Raw genomic sequence first — 18947 nt, forward strand, 5'->3', positions numbered from 1 at the left:
GAATCGGATGAAAAATAGGAGTGTTGTAGAGGTAAACTGAATAATTCTGTCTTGCCCAGTTTCCATTTGACACTCAAAGAGAAAAAAATTAGGAATAAAAAGGTTTGCTTTTTCTTTGGAAATGATCCTTCTCTGGTCTGAGTTAGCAGGCAACACTGCTAACTAATGAAGCAATGTGGAGTGGTCAACAATCAAAGATAATGTCTATAAGACTCCTCCTTTGGGTCTGGCCCCTGATGGGTACTTTGTGATGTAATTACTGACAGTAATAGGGTGGTAGATGACCCAGGACGTGATCACCATGGCATCCATCTAGTGAGCGTGAGTGGGCATTTCTCCTGTCTGTGAGGGAGACAGAAGAATGTTGGGGAGGCACAAATGAACAAACACACCAAAGAAGAATTCTGGCTCCAGAAACTGGGGAGAAGCTCATGGAGAAGGCCTTGGAGGTTGAGTGAGTCAGACAGCCAGGCAGAGACAGAAGGATGGGCATTAGTGCAGGAGTGGGAAGCCGTGAGTACCAAGGCCTGGTGATGGAAAATGTGCTTAGCTTTTGGTTAGGCAGGTTGTATGGCTGAACCTTTGAGGTGATGTTGAAAGACCAAAGTATCAATGTATTTTGAGACATATGTGTGACTGAATTGCATGCTCTGGTTCCTCACAGATGTTTAGAGCCCCATACAGCCAGATCCAGGCCAGGGTGCGTATCTCATGCATTTCTTGTGGGCCCTGGGGGGAATCACACGGAAGTATGCTCTTTCCCCTGTCTTCCCACCTCCCACCCCTGCCTCCCCCCATCTAAGCTAGGACAGTTTCTACACACCTCCTGGGAATGGGAGAACTAACATTGTTATCTCATTCATGTGGACTAGTGGTTCTTAAGATATAGTTGCTGAAATCCTAAGGTTCCTTTGAAAACGCCTCATGGCTCCTCTGAAATACAGTGTAAAATAATCAAAGTGGGGAGGGAGTGGGAGCAAACACCTATCCCCCATGTTAAAGACAGCAGGTCAGCTTTAGTCTGTTTTATATATTAGTCCTTTGCATAATGTTTTCTCTGGGAAAAAAAAAAAAAAAGGATTCTATGCCACCAAAACAAACAACAATAAAACATTTTTATATCTGAAAAATTTTGAAAACCACAGCAAACTTGTGGGGTTGAGGGGAGGGAAGAGGGAAGAGAAGAGACAGGAGAGGTGAGTGTAAAAAGGAGAGATGTGAAAGGCTAGGTATCGATATCAATTGCCAGAATGATTGCATTTATTAAACAATAGGAATTGATTTAAATTTGCTTAGGCAGAGGAGGAAAGTTCCAAATCTACAGCTAAATGTAACTTGGAATTTTAAGACTGTCACCTTCTGAAAGAAATGAAAGAATCTACTGCATGGAAATATGGGAGAGAGAAGAGGCATTTCTCTTGGCTTGAGCAAGCTATAAATAGGCAAACTTCAATAATAATAAATCTATAATTTATTAAGATAATTATTATTTTAATCCATATTTCTTTCAAATAAGGAAACAAGTCTTAAAAAGTAACATTCTACAAATCTCACAGTTGGTAATAATAATAGGGGTAATTAATAAACTTACAGATGGCTGATAGAGATCATGTAACATGTTTCCAACTGCTCCAAGTCTACTTTCAAGGGCAAACACTGGCTATGGGACCCAAGATCGCTTGGTTATATTGGAAAATTCCACAGGAAGAACTTCATTCATCCACCACAGCAACTGAAATCTTTGGATCTTTTGTTTTATGACTCTTATCTCCTGTCTCCTTTCCCCAATGGACTACGATATAGTTTTTAAAGCAGTGAGATGGATGAGATATGCTAAGCTTTTACGTGCAAAAAAATGTGGCTAATGGGGTTGTAATTACATCTTAATTATTATCAAAAATTTCTCTTTATGCCAATCACCCTCAAAGCTTCAAATAAATATATTAAAACTTTTATCTTAAAAAAAGGTTTCTATTTGTAATCAAATATTCTATTCCATATAGTTCAGAGCCAATATCTATTTAGTTCTTTTTTTTTTTTTACCCCTAATCTCTTAGTCTCAGCTAACTTATTTTTTAAATGGACATAATCAGGCCTGCTTCAAAGAGTGGTGCAGCAATATTAATGTACATGTCTTTCTCCTCTACCTGATTATAAAGTTCCCAAATGGAGCAGTTGTCTCATTGAGTTAATAAATTATTTCACTGGATTGAAGTTGTTGTTTTACAACTCTAAAGGTAAAGTGTAGAGGTAAACTGAATAATTCTATCTTGCCCAGTTTCCATTTGACACCCAAAGAGAAAAAATTAGGAATAAAAAGGTTTGCTTTTTCTTTGGAAATGATCCTTCCCTGGTCTGACTTAGCAGGGTTAGGCTCTACGGTTGGCTCCCCAGGGTTTAAGGTCACAGCAGTTTCGTAGCTGAGCACTGCTGGGGCACACAACTCTGATTATGGTAAGGAGCTGTGGCCAACAGGAAGAAAGATGAAACAATGACATAAAAGGGAAGGAGGAAGGGAAGCAGGAAAGAGGCATAAACACACAAGAACGTACATGGACAAACAGAGCAAAGGAGCAAATGATGACTGTCAATGGCAAGGTCCTTTCTCATCTCAATTGTTCTTGTGCTGTTATCACCATGGAGGTTTCTCTGCCCTCAGCATCCTCCAACCTCCTCTTAGGATCTGTGGGTACCTCTTCTTCATCTTCTCCTGCTGTCCTAGGCTGAGCTGAATTCAGCTTCTGTGCATTCTGCACTTTATATGCTTCCTCCTCCTTCTGATCTGTATCTGCAAATTCCTGCCACATGGAGGAAGCCCGGTCAGTGCCTGCTCAAAGGTTCTGCACCTCCCGCAGATCCAGGGTGGAACCTGAGGAGAATATACCTCCTGGGAGTGATCTTGCATCATCTAAGTTCTATGCAACTGACACACAGTAAACTGTTTGAAATAAGTCTTGGTGACATCTTTATTATTGTTCAGAATAGCTACAGGTGAATGTTAAAAGCCTTCTTTTTGCTAGCTGCACTGTGAAGTGGTTTAGTCTGAACAGAATTGAAGCACACATCTCAGGCATGGTTGCGGAGAGTGCTGAGTCATTTTAATGAAAGTCACCTTCTAGCTCCAAAGGCCCTTGTCCACCTGGTCTGCTAGTCCGGGAATTCTCTGCAAGTTGGCAAGAGCAAAACCTCAATGGCCTTGAGCTGTAGTCCAGTAGAATCCCTGTGTGGTAATTGCATGTCAAAAGGCAGCACGGAAGGCAGAGAGAGGGGGCGCTGAGCACTGTTTATTGGTTGTTTGAAGTTGAAACACTTTTCATACAAGTCCTACAGACCTCTCTCCGTCTGCCTTACTGACAGATCACCCAGGGTAGGACCCAATCAGATCACTGTCTTCATTATTGCATCCTTCTCAAGCACGTTACTTGTGACGATGTCCAAGGCTTGGCAATATTTAACCAGACAGCAGTATTAGGGCGGGGCCATAAAGAACTTGGCTCAAGCCTCCCTTGCATATGGGGGAGGGGGGCTGCCAATCTGAAACCACAGTGATATGGATACATTTAGAAGGCCCACGGGTTATCCAACCACATAGAGAATTGAGTCTAAAGGGACTTTGAGCTGTTAATTGTCAAGTTCCCTTTCAGAGGAAAACTTTTAAGAATAATTTCCCTTGGGTTGCTCTTTAAAGTAGAAAGTCTGTCTAGAACAGAATTTCTCAACCTTTACATTATTGATGTTTAGGGCCAGATAATGCTTTGTAGTGGGAGGAGCGGGGCATTGACCTGGGCATTGTCCTATAGGATATTTAGCAGCTTCCCTGGCTTTCACCCTTTAGGTGCCAGTAGCATCCCCACTCCCCAGTGGTGACAACCAAAAATGTTTCCAGACATCCCCAAATATTCCATGGGGAGCAAAATTGCCACCAGTTGAAAACTACTAGTCGAGAAAATAGCAATGCTTATGTCCAGCTATGAAATGAAACACAGAGCTTAAACTTCACACCAAATAGTTTGAGCTACCCTGATTCCCAGTCTACTTGTGCTTTTATAAGACTTCAAACCGGTTACACCTATTCCTAAGTCTAATGCCAGATCACCAAATCATTCTAAGCTATCCAAGGTCATTGGATCCAACAGACTCAATGTCTCCCTAGGGATAATGTTGGCATATATGAGAATAGCTTTTGCAGGCTCATCCACTAAATCAACAAATATTTATCAAACAATATGTCAGGTTGTGGGGTTTTGAAAAGATCTACCTGAAACTTCTAAGGAGATAAAGCCCCTTTCCCATCTAAAAGGAAAAAAAACCCCACAACAATACATTTTCTGTAACTGCCAAGAAATTAGCTCTTCTGCACTGTTTCTGGACAATTTTGTCACCTTTTATCCTTGGACTCAAATCCTCCCCCTGCCTGTTCAGGGGTTCACTCTCTCATCAACTTGATGTCTTGCACTTATCGTAATTGATAGCCTTTCCCCAGATAGCTGGGTCCAGAAAGCCAAAAACAAGGGTAAAACCATTGATAGAATGCCTGCCATCTGCCAGATACTCTTCCAAGCATTTCACACACACTAACAACACCTCTGATCAAAAGTTAGCATTAGACAAGCTCATAGACAAAGAAACTGTAAACACAATCATGAGAAATAGGAGAAAAAAAATACGTGCAAAATTAGATCACGACCTGAGTTGGTAGAGGAAGGATATTAAATAGGGAGGTCAACAAATAAATTATTTTCCATATATGCCTACAATTTAGGGTTATAGTAGGACTTTGGGAACTCAGGGGAAGGGTAGGAGGTGGAGAGGGATAAAAGACTACAAATTGGGTTCAGTGTTTACTGCTTGGGTGATGGGTACACCAAAATCTCACAAATCACCACTAAAGAAATTACTCATGTAACCAAATATCACCTGCTCTCCAAAAACCTATGGAGATAAAAAAAATTTAAAAATATATTTTAATAATCTGGAAAGTGACCTTTTGCCCTTAAAAGTTACTCCTTCCTCCATCCTTGTTACACTAGCACTTTAGGTATTAGTCTTCTATGCCCTTTACACATGTGCCTTACCTCATCATGAGCTTTCTCTGGCTTTTCCTCCCCATCATTCAAGAGCAGGGCTCCTGGTTTATCCATCTCTGCGGATCCCCAGTGGGTGTTCAGTACTCTGCACACCACTGACTCTTGGTACGAGAGCTGCACTCCATTTGATGGGTAAGTGAAGTCCCCTCTTTTAGTCCTATTCATTATTGTGACTTCCCCCTGCTGATGTTGGACTCTCAGCCCAGCTACCATCCTAAGTGGGGCTACTTCCTCAGTCACTCTCTTCAAATTGGCCCTGGAGGAGAATAAACTGGAATATATAGGCTTGATTCCTAGTTCCAGGACCATATTACACCCAACAATTGTTTCATCGTAACATGCTTCTCAAGCAGAGTCCACGTTTGTGTGACTGGGAGTCAGAGGGTCCTCAAGAGATCCTCATAGAAGGATGATAAATAAAGTGACAGACAGAAGACAGAATGCTCACACCTGGCCCAGGCCCTGGTCCGGTTAATATCCTGCCTTGTCTTTCACACTATGCTTTCTACTCCCAATAGAGACGTGAAACAGCAGATGAGGGAAAATGCCTTGGGTCAAATAAAACAGCATGGATAAAAGGCCTTATGTGCGTAGACCCACTCTTCTCTGGGCCTTGGCTGCAAATCCAGATTCTAGCACCTGCGTCTTCCCAAGGCAAAAGGAAGTTGTGAAGGTCAAGAATAAACTCAAGAGTTTTCACCTTAAGAGGCACTTGCTACTTAGGGTATTATTGTCTTACCCATAGTCAACAGTTATTTTTCAATAGGTGCTATTTGTGGGACATAGTGCTAGGCAGGCACGGGGGGACACACAGGGTTAGCAAGACCTTGCCCTTGTCCTTGAGGGGCATATGGCAATGCTACTTAAAGGGGGCTTCATGGACCATAGCCTGGTTGCATATTGTTTGAGATCCATCTTCAATGACTAAGAAGAGAAATTGAGAGTAAGCATTTAGGAACTCAAATAGTAGGTAATGTTATATCTGTTGAATCTAATAACAAAAATTCAGGTTTGCATTGTATGTCTTATTTTTACTTTACTTTCTGCAAATTCAATGCTTAGTGTACTTCATAAAGACAAGGGTCTACAACAGATTGGAAAATTTAAAAACCAACTTGTCCTTAACCGTAGACAATTGGAACAGCACTAGTCTAATGTACACATAACTAAATAAAAGGAAGGTAAATATAAACGTCTTAAAAAGCTAAACTAGTTCAATGTTATAGAGAGGGAGAAAGATTGTAAGAAAGGTGTGTGCAAAGGTACAGGATTTCAGGAAGTTGTGAAGCTCCCCCTTCCCAAGCTGAGTAAAATTAAACCAAAAGAAGTAAAAACAATAAAGAAATTATTCACACTAATAGCAAAAATGGTCTCAATGGTATGGCATACATATCCAGATGTATCATTTGGGTCTGAAACTATTGGGACCAAATGTAGTGAAGATTCTAAAAATCAGAACAGGGTTTCCTTCTGCAAGAAATGATAAGTAATAAACTTATCATTGAAAATAAGGAAATTCTCAAAAATACCCACTGATGTCTCACACTAGACAGGGATTGGGACTGGAGCTATGGGAAGGTCCCAGAGTAAGTTCCTCAATGTGCCTTCTGGAGCCACCTTTCTGCATCCTGTAAACAATATTCTGAGGCTACAGAGGTGGAACTATAGGAGGAGATAAAATATAGTTTAGCAGGTGGTAGAAACCAAGAAAGTAATAATACCCTTGCAGCAAGTGTTTCACCTGAAGCCTGGCAGTGAAAGAGGAGGTTTAAAGAGAAAAATGTCTGTAACCACACCAAATCAAATGCTTAGTAGATACAGCGTTTCTCTAAAGCTCAAATTCCATTAAAGAGCCTGCTTATGCTACAGACGGAAAAAATTTAAATCTGGGAGACACCTACCCTTTGAGATGGAATCCACTCTGTCTTCACTGAGGTGGATTCTGTTGCAGGAGTGGCAGTAAAACCAGAAATGAATCAAAGAGTGCAAGTTACCAATGACAGAGACTGCTTTTCCCTGGGAAGCTGAGAGACAATCAACATTCCTGGATCTCATGTTATAAGAGAAGAATTCACACATCTGAAGTGAACATCCTTTTTCTGGCAAATAAGAAGACCAGTTACTTGCCTTTTTAAAAATGAACAATAAAAAAATAAAAGGCAAAGGAGGAAAGCAAAAGAAGACAAATTGGCATGTTTCTGATATCAACATTTTGTCTCCTAGTCAACCCTCCAAGCCCCACTAAAGGAAAAGAATATAGCGTAAACAGTGAGAAAGGGTGGGCTGGGCAGAAGAGGGAAAGAAAGAGGTGGAGATCATTTCCTTTAATTTTAATTTTGAAAATGACAACTAAATTCACAAATAAATTCTAAATCACATGGATGAAATAAATGGCCAAAATGTGGTAAGAAAACATGTTATGATGAATAAGGATTTAGCAGTACTTAGAAAAAACTGAGGAGAAAAGAAATGCTTTTATAGGACGTAACACTGCATCAAAGCAAGAAAGCAAGAAGCACAACTATTGCCACAAAAAAAAGCACATTTGAAAAATGCAGGAAACATAACTGTATTAGTCCGTTTTCATGCTGCTGATAAAGACATACCCAAGACTGGATAATTTATAAAGAAAAAGGTTTAATGGGCTCACAGTTCCACGTGGCTGGGGAGGCCTCAGAATCATGGCAGAAGGCAAAGGAGGAACAAAGTCACATCTTAGGTGGCAGCAGGCAAGAGAGCATGTGCAGGGGGGACTACCTTTTATAAAACCATCAGATCTCCTGAGACTTATTCACTATCACAAGAACAGCACGGGAAAGACCCACGCCCATGAGTCAATTACCTGGCACCAGGCCCCTCCCACAACATGGAGGAATTATGGGAGCTACAATTTGAGATTTGGGTGGGGACACAGCCAAACCATATCAATAGCATATGACTAGAAATAAATTTACAAATTGTAAATAAGAATCACAGATATGAAAGGAAATACAATATATATACACATATGCATATTCTGTCTGTTTACTATGTATTGTAATACTTTAATATATTGACCTGAGTCTACACTCTGAAAAGTCTCATAGGTCCTGGAAAAATGAATGCACATCAACCAATGCTGAGAAAAAAAATTGAGTAAAATTACTGTACTTTAATAATAAAGAATTCCATAAGTGCATATATACAGTAGACGAGTCACTTCAGAAAAGAGAGCAGGTACATTTCTCATGGAATTAGATACCAGAAGATAATGATGGCTGCAGGCTAAAGGCATGGGCTGTAGGGATGTGCACTCCTGGCTTGGCCGCTCACTTGCTATGTGACCTTGCTCTAGTATCAGTTACCTGAACTTTCTGGTTTGCAGTATCCTCATGTATAAGCAAGGATGACTCTATGCTAACAATAACCACTGCATACTTTTCTAACTCCAGAGAATCCCGAAATGGTAACACAAAAGACCATCTATCAAAAGAGAGCCAAAAAATTACCACCAAGGCATCAAAATATACAAAGGAAAACTTGCTGGAAATATAAGAAGAAACACTAAGAAACATAACGGGAGGGGTGACTTTAATATACCTCTCAAGCCTCTGTCAGGTGAAACAGAAAACAAGTCAGTAAGGCAGAGTGGAAATAGTATAATCAGTAAAATTGCCCTACTAGGTATATATCTACTTTATGTTCTACAACAAAGAACACATATTTGTGAACTCAAAAAACATTTTTAACAAGTTCAAAATTACTTCTAAAAAATACCAAAAAGCAAAAATGGTACAGGCCACATTTTTAATCATATGCAACAAAAGACAAAATATAAAAAAGAACAAACACTACAAGCAACAAACCTCCTGACCAAGAAATGAAAATATTTCTTACAAGCCTTTACAACATCTCTAATGTGAAAGAGAACATCAAAACCACAAATTCAAAACATATAAAAAACAAAATGAGAACATTTTACCCCAAATTTAATAGACTATAGCAAAACTAATAAGGTAAAAATTCGTCCTCACACATATTTAATTAATAAAATGAAAGTGTAGAAATAGTAAGATAAGCAGCCCCTCAGAAACAGAGAAAAAAGCCTGTAATCTCAGCACTTTGGGAGGCCAAGGCGGGCGGATCACGAGGTCAGGAGATGGAGACCATCCTGGCCAACGTGGTGAAACTCCATCTCTACTAAAAAAAAAAAACAAACATTACCCATGCATGGTAGTGCACACCTGTAGTCCCAGCTACTCGGGAGGCTGAGGCAGGGGAAGTGCTCGAACCCAGGAGGCGGTGACTACAGTGAGCCTAGATCATGCCACTGCACACTCCAGCTTGGGTGACAGAGTGAGACTCTGTCTTAAAAAAAAAAAAGAAAAAAAAAGAGAAAGAGAGAGAAAACATTATGAAAATAAGAGAGTGGAAAGGAGGAATTAATAAAGGTAAAATAGAAATTGATATAGTAGAAAACAGAAAAAAATATAGAGACATGCCAACTCCAATAACTGATCATTTGTAAGCTCAATAAAACAGATAAACCAGTAGCTGGTTTAATCAATGACCAAAGGAGACACAGCTACATGCTCAAAATTAAGAAAGTGAAACAGGAACTGAACACAAATTTAGACTAACAAAAACCAATAAGTATGTGAAAAAATGTTCAAGGTCACCAATAATTATATTAATATAAACAAAACCAACATTGAGATAATATTGTTAGCCAGGAGATTGGCAAAGATATGGCAGTATCTAAATCAGAGAAGGGTGTGGGGCAGTGAGATCTCTTTTGAACTCTTGATCAGAGTGAAAATCCCTAGATACTTTCTGGAGGACAGTTTGGCAATATTTATCAAATTTTTGAATGTGTGTGGGCTTTGCCCAAATAACTCTACTCTTAAGGATATGTTCTAAAAAGAAAAACACACACTTACATGGGCAGTACAAACAGCAAAGCTCAATATTCAATGTTCAATAAAATTCATACCACTTTAAAATGATGTAGCAGATTTACATTTACTGACTTGAAAAGATACCTACAATATGTTAACCATAAAATGAAGTATGTGAAATGTGAAATAGTAAATTCAAAAACAAATATTTGAGTACTTACTGAGTGCCAGGCACTCACTGAGGCATTGTGGGAAGCGGCAATGAACAAGACAGAGGAAGTTCCTGCTCTCATCGAGGATAGAACAAAAGCATAAGCCCACACTACCACGTGACATGTGTCTGGGGAAAATGGTGGCTGGGGTAAACAATGTTACCTGTATTTCATAGGATTTGGGGTAATTTCTACTTTCTTGTTCACCCTCTTTTTACTGTTTTAAAGTTTTTAAATGCACATGCGTGATTATTTTAATGAGAAAAAAGTTATTTTCTGAGAGGTGTAGAAATCGTGTGTGGTGAAGGGCACAGGTAGACTTGGCATTTGAGTGGTGCTAGAAAATGAGGGTAGAATTCACATTTATCAGATTGAAGTGGGCATTTCCCATTATGATCAATATATTATCATTAGTAATCATGTTTAAAATAAGAGCAACATGACTTTCCATATAAACACACAATGAATCTCAGACAAAATTTCATGTCTAGATGTAGCAAATCCAGAAGTCATCTGAGTCCTCATCTTCCACAGATAAATATAAAAATCAATTAACTAATTAACTACAGTTTTTGTGAATCATTCACTTCACAGTTTCCCCAGCTGGGATGAAACAGCCAGCAGCAAACTCCTGTGTAGTTCCAGGTGGTGGCAACCCCACCACAACACTGGCAACTTCTTAGAGTTCCTAACCTCTTCCCATTTGACAAAGCCACAAAATATTTGAACAAGAAAAGAATGCATGCTTTAGTTCAACTTATTTTCATGTTTGACTTTAACTTTGAGAATAGACACTCAGTATTTTGATGTTGACATCTGTTTTATGTTTTGGCTTTTCTTTTCTTTTTTTTTTTTTGAGACAGAGTTTCACTCTTGTTGCCCAGGCTGGAGTGCAGTGGTGCATCTTGGCTCACTGCAACCTTGGCTTCCCGGGTTCAAGTGATTGTCCTGCCTCAGACTCCCGAGTAGCTGGGATTACAGGCATGCACCACCGCACTCGGCTAATTTTGTATTTTTAGTAGAGACAGGATTTCACCATGCTGGTCCGGCTGGTCTCAAACTCCTGACCTCAGGTGATCCAACCGTCTCGGCCTCCCAAAGTGTGGGATTACAGGCGTGAACCACCAGGCCTGGCCATGTTTTGGTTATTCTTAAATGTACACTTCAATTGATGTGAAGTCCTCAACTTTTGGATGACATCTGTCATTTGAACCGTAAAACTGTCTTGGCTTCCCTGGAAGCCCATCACAGAAATAATGGGGTTCACTGCCCTCCTCAACACCACATCCATTTGTGTTTTTTATAAGGTTGACATTAATATTAGAATGCCCTGCCGCTACTGTCTTCTGAAAGCCATCTGAAACCTTATGGCCTGGATCTGAGGCATAGCTCAGGGCAGAAGATTCTCTTCAGCACTCATGTTTCTGCATTACATTGGAGAACCTCTGTTCTATCATTTAAGAGCAAAGAGCTCACATTCAACCCATCTTCCCCCATTCAACCTTAGAAACAAAAAGGGGGTACATGTCCTAGGTTTCTTAAAGTAAAATTAGAGAAAGGCATGAGAACGCAAACTTCAAAAATAATGAATTGTGCTCTGCTATAATAGTTAAGCCTGAGGGAAAAAAAAGAAGCTTAAACAAGAAAAAAAATTTTATTTCAAAAAGATAAGAAATGGGAAGTTAGAGAGTCTAGACCACTTGACATAATCATTACACACTCTGTTCCATCATCACTAGGGTAGGCACTTGTCTTCATGGTAGAAGATGGCTGCTGGGGTTCCAGCCATTTCACTGGCATTCCAGACAGCAGAATGAAGGAAGGAATAGAAGGTGATCTTCTCTCCCTTTTTAGGCAACTTCCATAAATCCCATACAATTCTGTCTAAATCTCAATTTAGTTACTTGGTGCATCAAGTTACAAGTTAGGCTAGCAGAAGCAATTTTATTAACCAGGTGGTGATGTGCCAGGGTTCTTACTAATGAGGCAGAATGAAAGAATGGATATCAGGAGACAACATGTGGACACATGCAAGTACATGTATGCATAATTTAAGGACTATTACCAAAGTTCTTTTTAGAGAAGGAGCTATCACTATTTAGTCACCACAATGTCCCACTTGTGTATGAAAAGACAGGGCCCAGGTCAGCATCTGGAAAAAGAAAGCAAATCCAAAGTAGGATTGAATTTCAGATAGGAAGAATCTGAGTTTTGTTGTGCCCAAGAAAGAGATGGGGAGAAGGGCACTAAAAATATGGGAAGGAGCCAGAGAACTTTGAGAGATGGCACAGTAAGTTTTTAAAAGAAAGAGGAGGAAATAAAGAAGGAAGGATAAAAAGAAGAGAGGAGAGAAGGAGAGGAGGAGTGCTAAACGGTAAAATAACTAAATAGATTTGTAGAACAGAGATGGCCACTATGCAAACCCACTTCCATCTGCCCAAACTTAGCTAATTCACGAAGGCCCTGTGGAGGAGGTATGTGCTGAAGAGGGAGAGTAGAAATCTAGAAAGAGGTCTAGGAAGGTCCCTTAGCCAGGTAAGTGTATCCAACAGAAGACAGTGTCTGTGAGACAACATTAACCAGAAGCAGGAGTTTTGAGACGAATGTAAGAGAACAACAGACCCCTCAGGAAGTCATGGAAATCTTGGGGGCTCTGAAGAACAGATGTACCACCAGTCCCAAAATGGAATTTTCAGCGAATTCTCACTTCCATGTGAGTTAAGTTGTTATCAAACGTCAACTTTCCTCTCCTGCCAATCTCTCAGTAGGCTCATGAGGAGGATGGAGAAATGTTTATTGGGGCTTCAATAAAATATAAGCTTTATAATATAAAACAGCAAAGTTAAATGCCATACAGCTGGTTAGTGGTTCAACCAGAACCAGAGGCTGTGTTTCTCATGGCCTCTTTAAATTAGGAAGGAAATAGGTGTCATGATCTCATCAACTGAGAGACAGTTCTGAGCGATGCACTCAAATGCATGACTGATCCTGGGCTTGGCAGAAAGAGTACCCTGATTGATTAGTGATGTCTGCTCTGTGCTTTGGCTGTGGGAGCTTCAGGTGACATGCATTAGATCTGTAGTCCCCTTTAGAGCATGATGAGTCTCTAATCACTGAGATTTATGGCAACGCCATTGGGCGTATTCAGTGTAGAGATGTTTTTACTCCCACCACTGACACCAAATGAGACGTGCTTTCTTTCCCTAACACCAATTCCTCAATTCTTTGCAGACACGAACTGGGTATTTAACAATTCAATTCAATTTTGACACTATCTGCAGTTAGCATGGACCCTACAGGTTAAGGGCTCAGTCCCAGAAGGCTACCTTCCACTTCAAATATAAGTTGCAAATCCCAGGCCACCCATGCTTCTGACCAACCAGCTATAAGTCAGGGTTCCCATGACCACCTCCACAGGCTTGATAATTTACTGGAATGGTGTACAGAACTCATTTACTGACATTCACTTGTTATTGTAAACGATGCAACTCAGGAACAGCCAAATGGAAGAGATACACAGGGCAGGGTGTGGGCGTGTGCAGAGTGTCCATGCTGTCTCAGGGCAACTCCCTCCCAGCCCCCCAGTGTGAGACAGCCAAGTATAAAAGGGTCACCGGAAAACCTCCAACTGGCCAGCACACTGGGAGGAGTGTGCACTGGGGTGGAGCCTCGGGAAGTTCACGATGTTTGCAGGGGGAGGAGCCTGGCCTCTCTTGTTCCGGAGTGAACCTGGAATTAAATCTGTGAGGCAGGACACTGACCAGCAGGACTCTTTCTTTGCTGAGAGTTTCTGTTCCTCCCGCCTTTTTTCCCTTTTCGCCCAATAAATTCCATTTTTCTCACCCTTCAAAGTGCCTGCAAGCCTAATCTTTCCTGGTCGTGTGACAAGAACCCTAAAGAGAAAGTCCTACAACAGATGTGTGTGCCAACTCAGAAGCAATCTGAACCCCACCATTTAAGGGTTTTTATGGAGATTTCATTACGTGGAGCTGGTGGACTAAATCATGGCCATTGGTGATGGACTCAATCTCCTGCCCCTCTCCCCTCTCAGGAGGTAGAAGGGTGGGGCTGAGAGTTGAGTCCTCTAATCACTATCACAGGGTGTGGTCTTTCTGGCAACTAGTTTCCATCCTGAAGCTATCTTGGGGCCTCCAGACACCAGTCACCTTATTAGCATACAAAAGACACTCATCACTCTGGAGATTCCAAGGGTTTTAGGAACTGTGTGCCACAAACCTGGGACAAAAACCAAATATTTATTTATTTTTTATTATACCATAGGCATGACTGTGGATACTTGCTAGCAAAAGGAATTTTTTTAATTGCTTAGTTTTTAGTAAGCCCTTTCCAAAGTGGGACAAAAAATTAAAGAGAAGTAGAAGACATGGACTTTATGAATTGAAGATAATCTAGTTTATCTAGTTCAACCTGTGATGTGATACCCTAATCTTCTTTATCATTCTATAAAATATTCAGCCATCCTCAGGAGTCCCGCAGGGAGCTGCAATAATAATAAATTTGGCAATAGTAAATAATATGAGCAAAGCTCCTCCTATGTGCCTCACATTGTGTTTAAACCTTTTACAGAGCACTGTTTTTTCTAATCCTCCTAGCAATACTAAAAGGTGCATGCTATCAGTAACCTCATTTTCTAGATGAGTAAATCAGCCTCAGAGGTTAAGTATCTGCCCAAGTTCCTACAGTGGGTAGGTGTCAAGGCTGAGATACCAATCAGGAGACCTCCTGACAGGGACAGTGGCTGTTAACTTACATCTCACTGTCTCTAGGACTGGACACCTGGAGGCCAAGCAGAGCCTCACCCATTCACAGGAACAAAAACAGATTTTGATTCCATGTCTGAGTTGTTCCCAGGGACCCCATCAGGGCTGAAGTGAATTACCATCCTTAGAGGCAGGCAGGTTGGAAGTGCAATGTTCACTCTCTGGCATCTCATTGATTTGGTCCCCCTTAAGAAGAAAATTTCATAATTGAAATCTAGAAGAAATGTTTTTCTGAAAGTGTGTCATTTTCCACAGCACTTCTCTAGTCCAGTGTCCTTAGACTACGGTTGGATTATATGAATTAAGGCCTCCAAACAGATAATCACTGTACCTTCTCCTTCAGGGACAAACAAGACATTTATTGATGCTTCTTATCAGTGTTTCACTCAGCGGAACACCATTTTATCACTTATATTCTCGTGAAAAATTTCCACAGTGATTGATGATGACAAATCCATGGACCCCAATCAATGGGAAGTGGCTGCTTTCAGGTAAGGGGAGGCATAAAGGGTCCATTTCTCATCTCTGGACATTGGGGCGGGGAGACAAGAGGTGCCTGCTATCTATTCACTACCACTATGTACTCATTCACTTGCTCATTCATTCCCCCTTTCCCAAAATATTTAGAGTGCCTATTATGTGCCAAGCCCTGCTTTAGGCACTTGGAAGATAGCAATGAACAAGACAAAAAAGGAGTCTCCTCCACTCACTGAGTTTGCAGGCCTGTTGAGGGAGACGACGAACCATACATGCCAACCAACGTAGCTAAAAATAATTCCAGAGGGTCAAGTGCCCATGAAAAGAGTAAGACATCACTCTCAGAGGAGCTCAGAATGCCTCTATAACAATCTGTACCCTTAACCAGAACATTCCTCAGAGTAAACTTCAATAAGGCCATGCCAAGCCTGAGAATTATGAAGAGACATGACCATCTTCCTCTTAAAAGTGGTTGCAGGCCATCCATGGTTTTACACAGTCTTTTTTCCACCCATGACCCCAAAGGAGGAAAGCTTCCATCTGGCCCAGGATTTTTTTTTTAATGATGCAATGATGAAGAATGAGAAGACAAAAAATAATAAACTCCAGAGCTTGCCTTGAGAATAATGTTTTACCAATAGGATGTCATAAATATGAAATGGCAAAGAAAGATGTTCCAGGATTTGTACTTTGTCCTTTGTTAGCCAGACAGATAATGAGTTACCATCAGGGACTCTTTTTTCTCTCATTCAAACATGAGCTACATATAACTTCCATACTTCTGTGAAAAGGGAACCCATAAATTACAAGTTATTGTTTCTTAGAAACTGGGATTGTACAAGGGAGAGCCAAACAAAATCCTTTGTTTCATGAGCTTGCAACTTTTTAATTAAATACCACTTTAAACTCATACATACATAAGCCAAATGTTCCCCAACCATCCTGCTCCACAGCATGGTGCCCATGCTCCCCTTCCATCACTTTGCTGTGTTAGAGGTAGGATTCTTGCATTTATTTTTTTTTTCTAATTTTTTCCTCTATCAATTTAGGCTGGATTGGAAACATAGATAACACAGAACAGGGACTAGTTTTTAAGTTTTTGTAGTTGTTATGACCAAGGACCAGGCTATACAGATTGATTATAAATAGATAAGAAAGGGAGGGAGGAAAAGAGGGAGTGAGGAGAAACAGGAAGCAAGAGAGCAAAGGAGACAGAGAGGAGGGCAAGAGGGATTGGGGAGACTCCCTAGCCAAGCAGCATGTAAACCTAAGACACTTTATCTGGTTAGATCCACAGACCATTGAGGCAGAATCTAGCTTATTATTCACCAGTATTCATGTTTCTTTCATCATTGGCATACTTCTAAACTGCATTTCCCCAGCCCCCTCACATGTGAGGACATGTGACTAGTTATTCCTCACAGAATGTTGGCAGAAGGGATGTGTGTTACTTCCAGGAATGGACCCTAAAATCTCCTGATCTCTTCCTCATACTCACTCCCCTCTCATCTGCTAGATGCAAAGGATCCACTGGAGGTCTCTGAGGCCCTGGGAGGTGGTAGAGCCACACCATGAAGGTGCCTGGGTCCCTGAATGACTGCATGGAGCGTAATGCTCACTCTACATTGGATTGTGACACAAGCAAGAAAGGTAAGACATCAAGATATAGGGATTGTTTCTATACAGTTAACCAACCCTGAACTGTACACCCCTTTGCTCTATTTTTCCATCCATGGCAGGCAACACTAACAGATACTTCATGGTTAACTTTTCCCTTCAGTTGTCCTCAAACATTTCTGCCATGTCTCAGACAATCCCAGCTTCACATACAGAGGGCATTACAGAGATCTCATCCAAGCGCTTTAAGTACTAAATTTATATTCTTAGTTAGTTTTCAATCTACCCTTCACTATGATTCCTATTTTTAAAAGGAAGGATGAGTCCATGATTCAAGTCAAGATGAAAGAAACATTTCTAAATCAAGGGTACGCACATTTTTCTGTAAAGGTCCAGATAAGTAAGTATTTTAGGCTTCACAAGCCTTACAGTCTCTGTCTCAATGAGCCAACCCTGTCATCATGGCACAAAAGCAGCCACTGGCAGTGTGTAAATAAATGGGCATGGCTGTGCTCCAATAGGCTGTGATTTACAAAAACGGGCAGCAGGCCAGATTTGGCCCATGGGCCATAGTGTGCTGACCTCTGCTCTAAATCATCCTCACATTTTCACTAAATATGACCAAGGGCACATGTAAATTCTAGTATCAATTCAATCCCTGTGACATTAGTTTATACTATTTGTTTTAGACCTCATGGCTTCTCTTGAGTAGTGACAGATATGACAAATGAAGTTGCAAACAGTATTTGATTCTTCTTTCTGCCTCAGCACTGTACGGTGCCTGGCACAAAGTAAAATACAATACATTTTAGTTCCTTTTTACTTCCCTTCAAGCTTGCCTTTGAAGGTTAGACTTAAGGTCACAGCTTCACTTAAGTCCCATTTATTAGTCTGTGGCTTTGGTCAAAGCACCTTCTCTTTGTAAACTTTGGTTTCCAAATCTATAAAATGAGGATAACAACATATACCTCACAGGACTTTTTTGAGGGGTCAGGTAGTGAGGAAAAAGAATAATAACTTATATATATATCCTGTGAAATATATATTATTGTGTGATATAATAATATATATAGTGTGAAATGCACAGCACAGTACAGAGGTAAGAGACTATTATTGTAAGCTGCCTGTCCCTTCCTGGATTTTGGATTTACTTTCTTTCCACTGGAAACGTGAGTCCCCCCACCCCAATCCCAAGGAGGTCCACTAAATCCCCATTTAGCCTAGGCCAAGAGGCTGTCGGGGTGCATGGGCCGGCTCCACCTGTGTTCTGATTGACTGCCAGAAACCTGAGCCTCCTTTATAGCCACTAACTGGATCCAGAGAAGCAGCTCCAGCTGCCAAAAAATGTTGCTGCTTTAAAGAGATAAAATGCAATAAAGATATGTTTGTAATGGGCATACTCAGTATGGTTTGACCGGCCAATGACACAAGGCACTTGGCCTTGGACCCAGTGCTATTTGAAATGAGCTCTGGAATTGAAGTACTATTCCCATCAAGAGTATCACCCTTAGCAGTCCACAGCTGAAAGCTTCAAAGTGCAAAACTCAAATCTCCTTTTAGTCAAGTAGTAAAATAATGAAAAAGATTTGTGGATAGAATATTTATCCTGTAGTTGCAAATTTTTATGGCCATCTCATTCTACTGAGAGCTGTTATGTGTATAAAACTCCAGACTCCAGGGTCGGTCTGAGTCTTTCCAGCCATGGACATCTGTACCATCTACTTATAGTGCACACTTACCACTCTAAAAGAAACAAAATGCTTTTTAGTTTCCTTGATGATGCTTGCATTAAAACCTGAAGGAAAACATTGCAATCGGCTCTTGTCAGCTAGTCATTACACATTCCCTGACAGTGTCTAGAATAGTGCCTGGCAAGAGAAGGGCTTTACAAGATTT

At 40.7% G+C, this 18947-nt stretch overlaps 1 long non-coding RNA gene across 2 annotated transcripts in view; it reads left to right on the top strand.

Annotated features, from left to right (window-relative positions):
* The first annotated feature begins 314 nt into the window (after positions 1-314).
* LOC126949362 (uncharacterized) overlaps positions 315-18947 on the top strand; it is a 29831-nt gene continuing 11198 nt past the window's right edge. The window contains exons 1-4 of one of the 2 annotated variants that reach the window (XR_007723685.1): positions 315-513; positions 5124-5219; positions 15301-15448; positions 16951-17084. This is a non-coding gene — a long non-coding RNA (uncharacterized LOC126949362). The remainder of the gene's footprint in view (positions 514-5123; positions 5220-15300; positions 15449-16950; positions 17085-18947) is intronic. The other variant, XR_007723686.1, reaches the window with a different exon arrangement.

Source organism: Macaca thibetana, chromosome 2 (genome assembly GCF_024542745.1).
Source record: "Macaca thibetana thibetana isolate TM-01 chromosome 2, ASM2454274v1, whole genome shotgun sequence".
NCBI lineage: Eukaryota > Metazoa > Chordata > Mammalia > Primates > Cercopithecidae > Macaca > Macaca thibetana.